This window comes from Pongo pygmaeus, chromosome X (assembly GCF_028885625.2).
Source record: "Pongo pygmaeus isolate AG05252 chromosome X, NHGRI_mPonPyg2-v2.0_pri, whole genome shotgun sequence".
In the NCBI taxonomy this organism is placed as follows: Eukaryota; Metazoa; Chordata; class Mammalia; order Primates; family Hominidae; genus Pongo; species Pongo pygmaeus.
Window position 1 is genome coordinate 140309511 of NC_072396.2, and position 15422 is coordinate 140324932.

A 15422-nucleotide genomic window follows, 5' to 3' on the forward strand; every position below is an offset into this window, starting at 1 on the left:
AGGCAGCTGGCCACAGCTTGTCCTGCCCCAGCCGAACACTGGGAACCTGTTGGGGGCGCCAGAGTCCCAAAGAGAAGCCTTGTGCCTCAGAGAACCAGGAAGTGCAGCCCTCCCCTTCGTTGACTCTGGCGCCCTCTACAGGCGACTTTCAGCAACTACTGCACAGCAACATAAGCTAAGGAACCCAGAACCTTCTCACACAGCGGGATGAAATTGCCTGGGTGATATAGTGACACCCAAGCTCTACAAAACAATCAACCAACCAAAAAAAAAGGAAAACACAAAAATTAGCTGGGCATGGTGGCGTGTGCCTGTGGTCCCAACTACCACAAGAAGTTGAGGTGGGAAGATCGCTTGAACCCGGGAGGCGGGGGTAGCAGTGAGCCAAGATCACGCCACTGCACTCCAGCCTGGGCGATAGAGGAGACTCCATCTCAAAAAAAGAAAACAAACAAACAAAAAACAACAAAAAACTGAAATTTTCATTTGAGGGGTTGTGTTTTAAAGTGAACCTCTGCCCGTCGCGGTCGCCCATGCCTGTAATCCCAGCACTTTGGGAGGCTGATGCGACCGGACTACCTGTGGTCAGGAGTTCGAGACCAGCCTGGCCAACATGGTGAATCCCGTCTCAACTAAAAGTACAGAAAATTAGCCGGGTGTGGTGGCACGTATCTGTAGTCCCAGCTACTCGGGAGGCTGAGGCAGGAGAATCGCTTGAACCAGGGAGACGGAGTTTGCAGTGAGCTGAGATCATGCCACAACACTCCAGCCTGGGTGACAGAATGAGACTCTGTCTAAAAATAAAATAAATAAAGAAAGAAAAATAAAGTCAACCTCTATCTGTTAAAGATAATCATTATTGTTCATTGATAAGAAAAAGGAGGGCCCAGTGCGGTGGCTCATGCCTGTGACCCCAGCACTTTGGGAGGCCAAGGTGGAAATGGTTAAGATGGTAAATTTTATGCCATGTGTTTTTTCCCACAATTTAAATATTTAATGAAAAATGAATCCTCATGGAAAGATACCCTCCAGCAAATACAGAGATAATTGAGGGGGCAAGAGCACATAAGACCAAAAAGTGCACACTACTACCAGCTTTCTGAATCAGCCTATATTTGCTGAGACTAGTTAATTCATAAAACAGATAATTCAATTAGTTGGGTAGAATACCATATCCTGCCGTGTTCATAACCTCTGGTGGAGCAGATTTTGACAAGGAATCAGGTGGAGTTTGACCACTTCCATCTTCTCCTCATGGACATCGCAAATGACAGTAGCATCTGGAAACCAAATTAAGTGGTTCCACATAAAAAGTCTCACATGATGTCATGATTTCTGAAACTTGCAAATTAAATGGTTGAGCTGCAAGGCAGGTGCATTTCATCACACCCACAGGGACGTCATTGTACTCTGCAGTTTCTAGGAAATTATTATTTCATAAAGTAAAACGATAAACCAGATGGAAATCTCAGACCTGAAAAATTGAGCTCATAAAAGATAATACAACAAAGCTACCTCTTAACTTCTTGGCACTATCAATACATACAGAAGTAAAATTATACAACTAATAAACATCCATAAATCCCTGGTACTTTTCTTCTTCTTCTTCTTCTTTTTTTTTTTTTTTTTTTTTTTGAGACAGGGTCTTGTTCTGTTGCCCAGGCTGGAGTGCAGTGGCATGCTCATGGTCATGGCTCACTGCAGCCCTAACCTTCTGTGCTCAAGCGATCCTCCCACCTCTGCCTCCCTAGTAGCTAGGACTACAGGCATGTGCCACCACCCGCAGCTAATTTTCATATTTTTGTAGAGATGGGGTTTCACCAAGTTGCTCAGACTGGTCTTGAACTCCTGGGCTCAAGTGATCCTCCCACCTCGGCCTCTCAAAGTGCTGGGATTACAGGCATGAATCACCATGCCCGGCCAAGAAACTCTTCACTTAATGTTGCTTTTTTGCCTTTTACACATTGATGAGCTGAAAGTCTCACATGATGTCATGATTTCTGAAACTTGCGTATAATTTTGCGTGCTCTTCTAAACTGGAAGCCAGAGAACTTGGATACACCTTGACCTGCCTCCTCTCTACATCAAATATATTCTGAGAAAATGTAGGGGGCCATTAGTGCTGAAAGTTTTATACGCACTCCATCATCAAAAATCCCTTTTAATGTATGATCTTCCTCATCTTTCCTTTCTGCCTCAGAAAAGTGACTTTTTTTTCACTCCAGGTCTGACACTTCTTTCATTTATTCATCATCTGTGGCAGGCAGAGTGCTGGGAGCTGGGAATCAGCAGCAAATAGCCCAGAGAGCAACGTTCCCTGCCCTTGTGGAGCTCACATCCTCATGGGGCAGTCAGACAGTACGTGCACAATGAGCAAATGAAACAAACCTCGTTGGGCTGGTGGTGGTTCCACAGTCCACAGGCCTGTGGAAGACATCAGTAGAGGGAGCCCCACGGGCTGCAGCTGGTTGGGCAGGGCTTGGAGGAAGAAGCAGAGCTGCCTGTGCAGAGGCAGAAGGAGAGTTCCAGGTTGTGGTGAGGCCAAGGGTAAGGACTGGAGTGGGGATGGACAGAGCACTATGAGGTGAAGGACAGGGGCAGAGAGTCAGGAGGAGATGGATGGGACTCACTTTAGGAGAGGGTGATGGACGGCAGGCCATGCAGACCAGCCGGGAGTTCAGGATCTGTTCTGAGTACTTAAGAGAGTTAAAGACAGGTTTTCAGGAGGCACATGGCATGATGTGATTTATGTGCCAACATGCTGACCTGGCTGCAGGGTTAGAGAGTATGTGTTGATGGGGGCAAGAATGGGAAGCATGGAGACAGCATAGTCACTCAGTGATTAATCATGGCAGAGTCAACTAGAGGGGTGGAGAGAAGTGGTGATGTTTGGGGATTATATTAGACATAAAGTTGCCTGGAGTTGCTAAGAGATTGAATGTGAGAGAAGAATAAAAGAGAAATGTCAGTGATTGTAAGGTTTTTTGCCTGAACCACTGGATAAATAGTAGGGCCAGGAGTTTTTAGGAGCCAGTACACAACTTGCAAAAGCAATTGTGCCCAACTCTTCCTGACCCAGTATTCAATGACCACACATTGATAGCTCGACGTTAGCCATGTCGGGATTAATTTACACAACATAGTAATCTGCAAACACTACAAACCAGGGCTTCTCTACCCCCCGCACCCTACACACACCTGTGGACAATGAATTGTTACAGTTTTACCAGTACATCACTGTGTTGTGTCATTAACTGAGTTGGCAAGTGCTATATGTAGAGAAGGTTTGTTGGGAGGGGTTCGTTTTAAACATATGAAATGGGTTTAATTTTAAATATTTCTTGGACAAGCAAGTGGAGATTCCATGTATGCATTTGAATTTGAATCTAGAAGAATGAGATTGGACCCTGATCTCTCAATACATACAAAAATCCACTCAACCTGGATTAAAGACTTAAACATAAGACCTGAAACTGTAAAACTCTTACAAGAAACCATAGAGGAAAAGCTTCTTAGCATTGTTCTGGGCAATACTTTTTTTGGATAATACCCCAAAAGCACAGACAACAAAAGCAAATAAGTTCTGGAAACCTATTGTATAGCATGGTGACTATAGTTAATAACAATGGATTGTATACTTGAAAGTTGCTAAGAGAGTATACTTTAAATGTTCTCACCGCAAAAAAATGAGTATATGAGGTGATGCGTACGTTAATTTGCTTGATTTAATCATTGAACAATGTATACATATATCAAAACATCATGCTGTACACAGTAAAAATATACAAGTTTTATTTGTCAATTATGCCTTAATAAAGCTGGAGAAAAATAGATCAATGTAGAAAACACATGCAATGAAATGCAATAATTATTCATGAGGACAAAGTAAAAGCATTGTTAAGTGAATCTACCAAAGATCTACAGTGCGCATTATTTCCAGTGATTAAAAAATAAAAATATCCTTCGTAAAATCAAGAACAAGACAAGGATGCGCATTAGTGCCACTTCTATTCAACACTGCATTACAAGAATTCCTAGCTTGCATCCTGAGATAAATTATTTATCTAAACTAAAATCTCAAAGTAGTTTATAGATGAAGAGTTTAACAATGTGGCTAGATATAAAATCAGAATATAAAAATCAACCGTGTTTCTACAAAAGAGTACTAAGAAACTTAGGAAACGTAAGTTTTTAAGCTAACAGTAGCAAAACTATATAAGGAATAAGCATATAAAGATATATATGTAGAAATATATATCATATATATGGGATACATATGGACTATATGAAATATGTGAATGTATACATATATATAATGAGTATAAGCAGGTATACCAATCAATATGCAGATAATTATAAAATTTTACTGGGAGACATCAGAGAAAACTTAAAAGAGGGGGCTACACTGTGGATAGGAGGACTCAATGTCCACCCCCCCTCCAGATTAACATATAAATTCAATAAAATGACAATGAAGATCCCAACACGTTTTTTTCATGGAACTTGACAAGTTGATTCTAAAATGTATATGGGCTGGGTGCAGTGGCTCACGCCTGTAATCCCAGCACTTTGGGAGGCCAAGGTGGGCAGATGCCCTGAGGTCAGGAGTTCGAGACCAGCCTGGCCAACATGGCGAAACCCCATCTTTACTAAAAATACAAAAATTAGCAGGGCATGGTGGTGCATGCCTGAAGTCCCAGCTACTCAGGAGGCTGAGACATGAGAATTGCTTGAACTTTAGAGGCAGATGTTGCAGTGAGCTGAGATTGTGCCACTGTTCTCCAGCCTGGGTGACAGAGCAAGACCATGTCTAAATAAATAAATAAATAAAATGTATATGGAAAAGTAAATTCTCAAGACCAGTCAAGATAAACATGAAGAAGAACAAATTAGTGGGAACTGCCTTCTGTTTTTAAGACATTATTAACCTTTAATAATAATGACAGTGTGATATGGATGCAGAGGTACATGAATTGAACAATGAAAGAGAATAGCAGAGCCCAGAAAGAGTCCTATGACTATGTGGAAATTTGACACATTTCAGAGGTATCATTGAAGATGATTTGAGGAAAGAATAGATCATGTAGTAGTGGACAGCACTGGCACAACTGGCAATCTATGTGAAAAATAATGCCGTTGGATTTCTGTCTTATACCATATTTTTAAAAAGCAATTTAAAATGGATTAAGTACTTAAGTGTGAAAGAAAATATAAATAAGACTTTAGAAGAAATTATAGAAGAATTTCTTTAAGATTTCAAAATAGAAAAATATTTCTTAAAGAGGACAGAGAAACTGCTAAACATAACAGAAAAGTTTACTGCAATGGTATTGATAATACTCTCATTTTACATTTGATGGTATGCCCCTTTTATTAAGTTTCATCTTATATATATGCTCTGCATGGTTAAAACATTTGACTACAAAAAGAAGGCATATAAATTATGGCAGAGCAAAAGGTCAGTACCCTTTAATAATCACGAAAAAAATAAGCGTAACTTGTAGCAGAATTCTCCTCCTTCTAGTGAATCTGTGGTTTAAAGAAATTATCATAAAAACACAACTAACATTAAGGAAAATTTAAAAACCAAAATCCTAGCAAGCTGTTATTTTTAGTGAATACTTGCTTCATCTGATGAATGCAAAGATGGATCAACATTTGAAAATCTATTCTCGTAATTCACCACTTTAATAGGTAAAAGAAAAAAAACATATGGTTATTTAAATAGATTCCAAAATGCATTTGACAAAATTCAAGATCCATTCCTGAATTTTAAAAATAATTATAACAAGGAGTAGGATACAAGGGTAATATACAAATTGGATTACTTTCCTAAATCCCAACAACTGGAATTTGAAGTTTAAAGGCATATCATTCACAAAAGCACCAAAATAATGAAATATGAGATGGAGTTTCGCTCTTGTTACCCAGGCTGGAGTGCAGTGGCACGATCTCAGCTCACTGCAACCTCCACCTCCCGGGTTCAAGCATTTCTCCTGCCTCAGCCTCCTGAGTAGCTGAGATTACAGGTGCCTGCCACCACACCTGGCTAATTTTTTGTATTTTCAGTAGAGACAGGGTTTCACCATGTTGGCCAGGCTGGCCTTGAACTCCTGATCTTAGGTGATCCACCTGCACCTCCCAAAGTGCTGGGATTACAGGCATGAGCCACCACGTCCAGCCAAAATAATGAAATATGTATAATCCAATAAAATATGTACAGGATCTACATGTGGAAAACTACAAGGCCTATATAAGTGGAAAGTTATTCCATGTTCACAAATTGGAACATGCAATATTATTGTCAGTCCTTCCCAGCGTGATCTATAGATTCAAAGCAATCAACATCAAAATCCCAGCAAACTATCTTAGAGATATTGACAAACAGATAATAAAGCTTCTAAGGAAACAGGAAAGACCCTGAATAGTCAACACAATACTGAAAAATAACAACAAAGTTGGAGTACTCATACTACTGAATTTCAAGACATAGTATAAAGGCACAATGATCAAGACACTGTGGGACTGGCAATAGACACATCGACCAATGGAACAAAGTAGACACCCCAGAAATAGATCCACACATATGCAGTCAACTGGTTTTTGACAAAGGAACAAAAGCAAAGCAATGAAGAAAGAATAGTCTTCTCAACAAATGGTGCTGGATTTGTTAAGGATTTGTTGGGGATGTCCATATGAAAAAAAAAATGAACCTAGACACAGATCTTATTTATACCTTTTGCAAAAATTAACTTCAAATGGATTATGGATCTAAATGTAATATGAAAACCTACAAAACAACTGTACAAAAACATAGGAGAAAATCTAGATGAGCTTAGGTTTGGAAGTGAACTTTTAAATTCAACACCAAAAGCATGATCCATGAAGGAGAAACTTGATAAGTTGAACTTTACTACAATTAAAATTTATCTGTGATAGACACTGTTATAAGAATGAAAAGAGAAGCCACTGACCGGGAGAAGATATTTGCAAAATACACATCTGTAAAGGACTTGTATTCAAAATACACAAAGAAGTCTTACAACTCAACAATTAAGCAAACAAACAAATTTTAAAATCGGCAAAAGACCTGATCAGATACCTCATCACAGGAGAAATGCAGATGGCAGATAAGCACATAAGATGCTTAACATCATTTGTTGTTAAAGAACTGCAAATTAAAACAAAGAAATAGCACTACACACCTATTTATAGCTAAAATTCAAAAACTGACAATACCAATTGCTGGCAAAGATGTGGAGCAACAAGAACTCTTGTCCATTGCTGATAGGAATGCAAAACGGTACAGCCACTTTGGATGGCAGTTTGGCAATTTTTTTTATTTTTTGAGACAGGGTCTCACTCTACTGCCCAGGCTGGAGTGCAGTGGTGCGAACACGGGTCACTGAAGCTTGGAACTCCTGGGCTCAAGCAATCCTCCCACTTCAGTCTCCCGAGTACCTGGGACTACAGACATGCACCACCATGACTGGCTAATTTTTTTTGTATTTTGTGTAGAGACGGGGTTTCACCATATTGCCCAGGCTGGTTTTGAACTTCTGGGCTCAAGTGATCGCCCGTCTTGGCCTTTCAAGGTACTGGGATTACAGGCGTGAGCCACCACATCCAGCTTGGCAATTTCTTATAAAGCTGAACATAATCTTACCATATGACCCAGCAATTCTGCCCCTCGGTATTTACACCCAACCAATTTGAAAAATCATGTCCACACAAAAACCTGCATGTGAATGTTTACAGAAGATTTATTCATAACCAGAAAAGACTGGCAGCAACCAAGATGTCCTTCAATAGGTGAATGGATAAACAAAGTGTGGGAACATCCATACAATAAACTATTATTCAGAGATAAGAAGAAATGGATTATCAAACTACAGAGAGAAATGGAGGAACCCTGAGTGCATATTGCTAAGTGAAAGAAGCCAGTCTAAAAAGACTACATACTGCATGATTCCAACTACATAACATTCTGGAAAAGGCAAAACTATAGAGACACTAAAAAGATCGGTGGTTAACAGAGGCTCAGGAGAAGGGAAGGGAGGGATAAATATGTGAAGCACAGGGATTCTTATGGCTGTGAAAATATTCTATATGATAAAACAGTTTTGGATATATAACACTATGAACCCATCAAAACCCACTGAACTTCCAAAAAACAAAAAGTGAACCTTAATGTATACACATTTTTAAAAACCATTTGGGAGGTCAGGGGAATACCAAAATCAAACATAGAATGTGGCAAAACAATCTAAGTTTATAACAAATTTATGAAACTATCTCACCGAAGGAGGTTGGGGAAAAGGTGCTGACCTAAGTAACTTTCAAAATGAGTAGTCTGTGAAACTAATGGCAGCAAATGAACAACCAACAAACCTACATAAAGCTACTATTAAAGAACACAATTCCACATAAAGCCAACCTGGAAGATAAGTAACATATTCATTTTCTTGGCATTTGCCTGCCGTACTCTAATGGCTTCTAGGCCTGTCTGCTGGGGAAGTAATTACCCATACCATTAGTCTGTTAAACTTAACTCAGGCCTGGACCCAGTGGATCACGCCTGTAATCCCAGCACTTTGGGAGGCTGAGGCAAGTGGATCACCTGAGGTCAGGAGTTTTGACGCCAGACTGACAAACATGGTGAAACCCCGTCACTACGGAAAATACAAAATTAGCCAGGCGTGCCGGTGCAGGGCTGTAATCCCAGCTACTTGGGAGGCCGAGGTAGGAGAATCGCTTGAACCTGGGAGGCAGAGGTGGCAGTGAAGCGAGTTTGCAACACTGCAATCCAGCCTTGGCAACAAGAGCAAAATTCCATCTCAAAAATAAAATAAAATAAAAACCTTAACTCAACCTTGTTGACTTTGCACAACTACCAAAGGTTGGGGATATACCAGACCTGGGCCCTTAGAAGACTGGCCTGGCATCCCAGCACATCTCCAGAGACAAACTCACTGGACCAAAGAATGAGGATATCAGGCCCAACAGTCAAAGCAAAGGGATTTTATTGGGTCAGGTCCTGGGTTCCTTAAGTTCCTCCTTTTAATTATCAACAGTAGTTCAAATATCCCAAAAGAAAAAATGCTTTCTTACATACCATTTATTCACAACAATTCCCCTTCTGCCTTTATAATAATCATCCCAGTTCTGCCACTTTTGTAGTACTTCAGGAGAGTCAGTGTAGCTGAACCTTTGTCACTGGGTCACCTCTCTTACTCAATACCTCTGCAGGAATTAAACTAATATGTGGACACGTCACCTATGCAACCAATTTTTTGCTCTATTGTGTGTCCAGACTGGCACCACCTCTGTTGCCTACCAACGAAACTACAACCTCTAGTTTTTGCTGAAGCCATCCTCTCACAGGAAGCCCTTATTCACCTTATCTCATACATCCCCCAGGGACTGTCAACATATCCTATCAAAGATAACTAAATCTTGTGGCCAAACCCTAAAAGGGGAACTTTATTTAAAGAACTTTTTAATGCCGCAACCCAACAGTACCATTCATTAATGGACCAAGTAACCACTGCCAACTTAGCTGCACAAAACCTTTCACTTATAGGCCAGAAAGTAGGAGACCCCTTTTATAGAACCTCTACTGCTTTCATCACTTTAATGCAAAATACTTTTGCAGCAGAAATGTTATCATCACAAGGAATTTTTGGGGTTTGTGGATCTTCAGCATATCTACAATTTCCTCCACTATGGAACGTATGATGCTCCATCATTTACATTTCCCCTTATCTAACTTTCACATGGGCTAACACATCTCTCCCTTTCCCCATGTAGCAACATAGCAAGATTCACCTACAAGCAAGACCGTGTATTCCATTAAGTTCAATACTGCCCTCTCTATTGGGATTATCAGGGTCAGCTACGGGAGGTGGAGCCTTGGGAATCCAGCATAAACTGTTTTAGGAGATCACGGTAGCCCTCCAACAAATGGAAGAGGGCCTCACTGGACTTCAACAACAGCTGGACTCGCTGGCCAGTATAGTCCTACAAAACCAAAAAGCATTAAATCTTCTCACAGCTGGACAAAGAGAAACGTGTTTGTATCTGAAAGACGAATGCTCTTTCTACGTCAATCAGTCTGGTTTAGTCCAAGAAAATATTTTAAAAAGTCATTACCCAGGCAAACAAAATGGAACCTTTAGGAACTTCCATGAAAAACTGGAAGCATTAGCTATTGTCTGCCTTGTTCCCTTTAATATTGCCAGTCATTAATATATTTTTAGCTTTAACTTTTGTTCCAACTTTGTTTAAAATGATGATTTCTTACTCTCTCGCTTACAGCATCTCCAGGTCCAAATGATGGTTTTGCAAGGCTTTCAACCTTGCGCTGCTAATGAGCTGTCTCACATCTTGCCCACCAGTCCCATAAACAACATGGTTCACACCGCATTACATCAGGTAGGAAGAGATTTCAGAAGTGACAGAGCTTCAGAAGAAATGACCTAGCCCCTTAATATCCTGTATAAATATAGGTCCTAAGATCTCTTACGGGGAATTGAGGCGGAACAGGCAGTCAAGAAATTGACCATGTCCTTTGCTCCCAGCAACTGTGGAGACCGTACAGGCAACACAATAAGCCTCAGCATTCACATGGTAGTTAAGCTCATTCAAGCAAAGCTATCATCAGTAGAGAATTTCCTCTGTAGAGAGCAAGTGCACTTTAATTTTACCTGTCCTCAAACTGACCCATTGCTCATTATAATGGTAAAAAACACATCCCTGGGTGGACATTTAAGATGCTAATGAGACATGTGATGTATGAACAAGCATGAGTAGCTACTGGACATGTGCACCTAAAGGACCACCTAGAACAGGCTTACTAGTAACACCTCTTCCCACCTCCTTATGAATAATCATGTAACACTCCCGTAATGGGAGTTTCCCCAGTAATAATCAATGCTGTCTCATTCTTATGAGCAGCCAGCCCTGAATCCTCTCTGTCTCTCTCAGGGTGTACTGACTATTCTGCACCTAACTTTCAAAATATTCTTTTTCCTTTGCAATAAATTTCTCTATGCTACATCTCCTTTGCTATGTGCCTCTTGTTTAAATTCTTTTAAACTAAGAAAGCAAGGACAGTTGTCTCAGAACAGCCGTCAACAACACTCCAAAATATTCTACCACTTTTGTTGATTTAATCACCTTCTGCAAACTATCATCTATTAAGCTACGAGTCTGCATATACATACCATAATACACTTTTAGTTTGGAAAAGCATCATGATGGAACAGGAAATTCTCATGTTTCCAAATTTTATTGCAATTCTTCCAATCTTTCAAACCCTTTTTTTTGAGTTTCAAACATCTGTCACATTACTGCTAAAAGTATTGGCAGGGAACCAGATAAAGACAAGCATTATTTGTAATAAATGATCCAGTCAGGATGAATCCACTCTCTATTAGAGTGTTTTCCTATATACAAGTCTTTTTTTTTTTTTTTTTTTTTTTGAGATAGAGGAACTCGCTTTGTCCACCAGGCTGGAGTGCACAACTGCTATCACAACTCAGTCCAGCCTCGACCTCCTGGGCTCAAAAGATCCTCCCACCTCAGCCTCCTGAGCAGCTGGGACTACAGGTGCACACCACCTCACCCAGCTAATTTTTGTAATTTTTGCAGATATGGGGGTCTCGCTATGTTGCCCAGGCTGGTCTCATACTCCTGGGCTCAAGTGATCCTCCTGCCTCGGCCTCCCAAAGTGCTGGGATTACAAGTGTAAGAGGCTGTGCCCAGCCGTACACCCATCATTTTAAAAATCTCCAGTCATCATATGAATACATTAGAATCTGCATATTGTTCTTGTTCTTGTCCGTATTCTTTCTAGTAAAACCCCTGTTGTTTAATTAGCTCAAACTCATGTCCACGTGTTTCTGAAATATCTAACACTTCCCCTCAATTTCTTCTCACAATTTCAAAAAGATTCCATAGTCTTCAGTGGATTTGAGGGGAAGTGTATTCTAATAATGCCAATGATAGGAAAACATTTATTTTCAGTACCTGGAACACTTTTGTCTACTCAACCTGATAACTAGATGACTCCTGTATTTTTTATAAATTTCCACATGCATTTTACTTCTTTCTTGAACATTACATCACTTACCTTTGATACCTTAATTGTCTATATAATTTTAGTATAATTTACAAAAATATTTACTTTTAATTGATACAATCCATGTAGAGTAAATGTACTCTCTAATACATAATCAAGTAAATTATATTAATTATGGATACTAGTGTGATTTAAAATATTTAATAGTTACAGAGATGTATATAAAAATTATATGAAGATACAAAATATGTAGTTATAAAGAGTAAAAATATTCACACCAGGATTCTGGATAAATTTGATTTTTAAAAATTCTTGAAAATTAATTGTTTAAAATTGAAGTGAATATTAATGTAATATCCGTAGCTGTCTTAAGTGAATAAAGTATAAAAGTTTCTTGATAATTGCTATTTTCCTGGTAAAGAATACCTTTTCAGAAAATGTTTGATATTTGATGAAATTCCATTTCTGAAACGTCAAATTTTTTAATGAATAAAATTTGCATGACCTACTTGAGTGTTCTTAAGAATATTTTCAAAAATTGCACAGACATATTTATAATTAAATCAAACTATTTCTTCTTTTCACCCTGTGGCACTATGGATTGCAGGAGAGTAGAAAGGGAACAATTACCAACTTCACTAAGAAGGAAGCAGTGGCCTTCACAGAAAACTGAGTGAGACATCTTTAAGTCATAGGCCTGTGGAACCCACGTGTCCCCTCTACATGCATGATGTGCAGGGCTCTGCATGTTCAAGGGCAAATCCTGCATCTATTTTAAATTTTGATATTTGGTTCATCGTGGATGTTTTGTATTAATTCTGATTTTAAAAAAATTATGGTAAACTACTATTCATCTTGATTACCAAGTGCCTTGCTGTCCCCTAAAATTTTGACTCACTCATCTGAACTTAGTCCTGGCCCTACCCTGCCTGCTTCGCTGTGGACTGCTCACTATGTGATGTCCTGGGCCACTACCACAGGCAGGCAGAATCTCTGGTCATTGCAACCAACCAGAGGTAGCCTGATGCATCAGATGGTGAAGTGCCAACCATATGACCTTTTCACCATCATCTCCCCAATGTCTAGCAGAGAATCAGCACCAGAGAACCAGCACCAGAGAACCCTCAGGAAACATTTGTTGGATGAAGAAAACATAACGAGTGTCTGAGGATTACTTTAAGCTCCTAATGGGAGATGATTGGTGTTCCAACGAAGTGAATTTCAAAAGTCTTTAGAATAAAGGAATTACAGAAACACACTGCTCTTGTGGCCAGGGAAAGCAATCTCCCCAGACACGACTGTCAAGGCCACAGGGAACGTCAGACATCAGTTATCCCAGGATAGCCATTTTCCAGAGATATTACAAATGAGGCCCTAATAAGGGAAAGACAAATCTCAGGTCATAGGCAGCTAGGGCTGGAACAGAGTCTAAGAAGCCAAATGTCCAGCCTGCCTGCTGTACAAGGCTGCTCCTTGCCCGGACCCAGGAGCCTCAAGTATTTGGGGTGAGAGCCTCTCTGCTTACTGAGGGCAGTATTTCAGCAAACGCACCCTCACTGGGTGCTTCACTCTATTCTTCTAGCACAAAATATGGTTTGGCAAGTCCAGAGATGTTTGCCCCTTATCCAGTATTATAAGTGAGATAACAGCCTTATAGAGACAGAATAGTCCTGTAAAAATACTATATCAGACCAGTTCTATGAAACAACTCCCTTTTACATAGATTGATAGATTTTTAACATTCAATATTTAACATTATATATGCATATACACACACATATATGTATATGTGTGTGTGTGTGTTAGATAATGTGAATGCCTTTTTCTTTACACATGTTTTTTAAAGATCATGAGGGACTATTTGCTTTCAGGTGGCAAGGCCAGCACAACCTCCTTTCCTTTCTACCTCAGTCTTATATCAGCTCTCTAAGTGATAAAGGCAGGAGGCAGAGAAACTTTAGGTAGACAAAGGTGGGTCCCTGGTGGAACACCACTTTCAAGCTGAAAAGCCTGAAGTGAGAACTTCTATCCCTGTTTGGGATAGAACCACTCTCTGCCAATTGGTTCTTTCTGAATAATGTCTTTTTAACAATTGAATGTTGCCTTTTCCAAAACTACCCAAGGCCTGCCCCGCCCCCCATCCCCTGCCTACAAAGACCCCAGAGTCAGCCAGTAGATAGGAGAAGCATCTGGACCTCTGGGAGAGGTGACTTGACTTCAGAGACAATGGCTGGACATTGAGGAGAGGCAATTTGACTTCGGAGGATAGAGACAGAGAGGCAACTTGAGTTCAGGGGAGAGCAACCTGCCCTTCCCATCCCCTTGTCAGCTCCCTCTCTGTTGAGATCCACTTTCATCACTCAATAAAAATCTCTGTGTTCACCATCCTTCAATTCATCTGCATGACCTCGTTCTTCTTGGGCACTGGACAAGAATTTGGGACCCACCAAGTGTGGGTTCCTAAAAAGGATGTCACACTGGTCCTTTGCCCTTGCTGACAGAGAATAGCCACCCCACACAATGAGGCAAAGGTCCCACTGAGCTGATAACACACTGCTGTCTGTGGATGGTGGAGCTAAGGGAGCATTGTAACACGCCCTCTGCAGTCTTGGGGTCACAGGCTCTCTTACCTGCATGCTGCCACCATGCCTTCATGGAGTTTGCTCCTGCTAGTGCCAAAGCAGCTGGCCAGTTCCCACACTCACTTGCTTACACTCTCTCTCCCATGAAGGATGGGGTGCGGCAACCCCAAGGAAACAGAGTTTGCTCCTGCTGGTACGAAAGCGTCTGGCTGTTTAGCACAATGATTTGCTCATGTCCTCCCTCCCACAAGGGGTTGAGCATGGCAGGCTGAGTAAACAGGGCACCGCTGTCACCAGTCCTGTGAAGAGGTCAAGAAAATATCCTGCATCATAAACTTATGTCCCAAACTACTCCTTAGGGATCTTGATCACCTTTCCCTCCCACCACATGACACCATTTCTTTCCATTGATGACATTATGCTGATTGGGCGGGACCTAGCAACTGTTCTAGACACACTGGTAACATACTGACATGACAACTGAAGTATCAATTTGCAGAAAAATATCAGGGGCCTTTTGTCGTAGTTCAATATTTAGTGGTCAAGTGCTCAGAGGCATGTCGCCATAGCACTTATCAGGTGAACAGCAAGTTGGTATATCTCACCCTTCCTACCACTCAAAGCAGACAAAAAAAATAGTGGGTCTCCTTAGGTTCTGTTGGTGGTATCATGTACTTCATTGGGGTGTGCTGCTGTGACTTACCTGCCAATGACTGGAAAATCTGCTTGTTTTGAGTGGGGCCTAGTACAACAAAAAG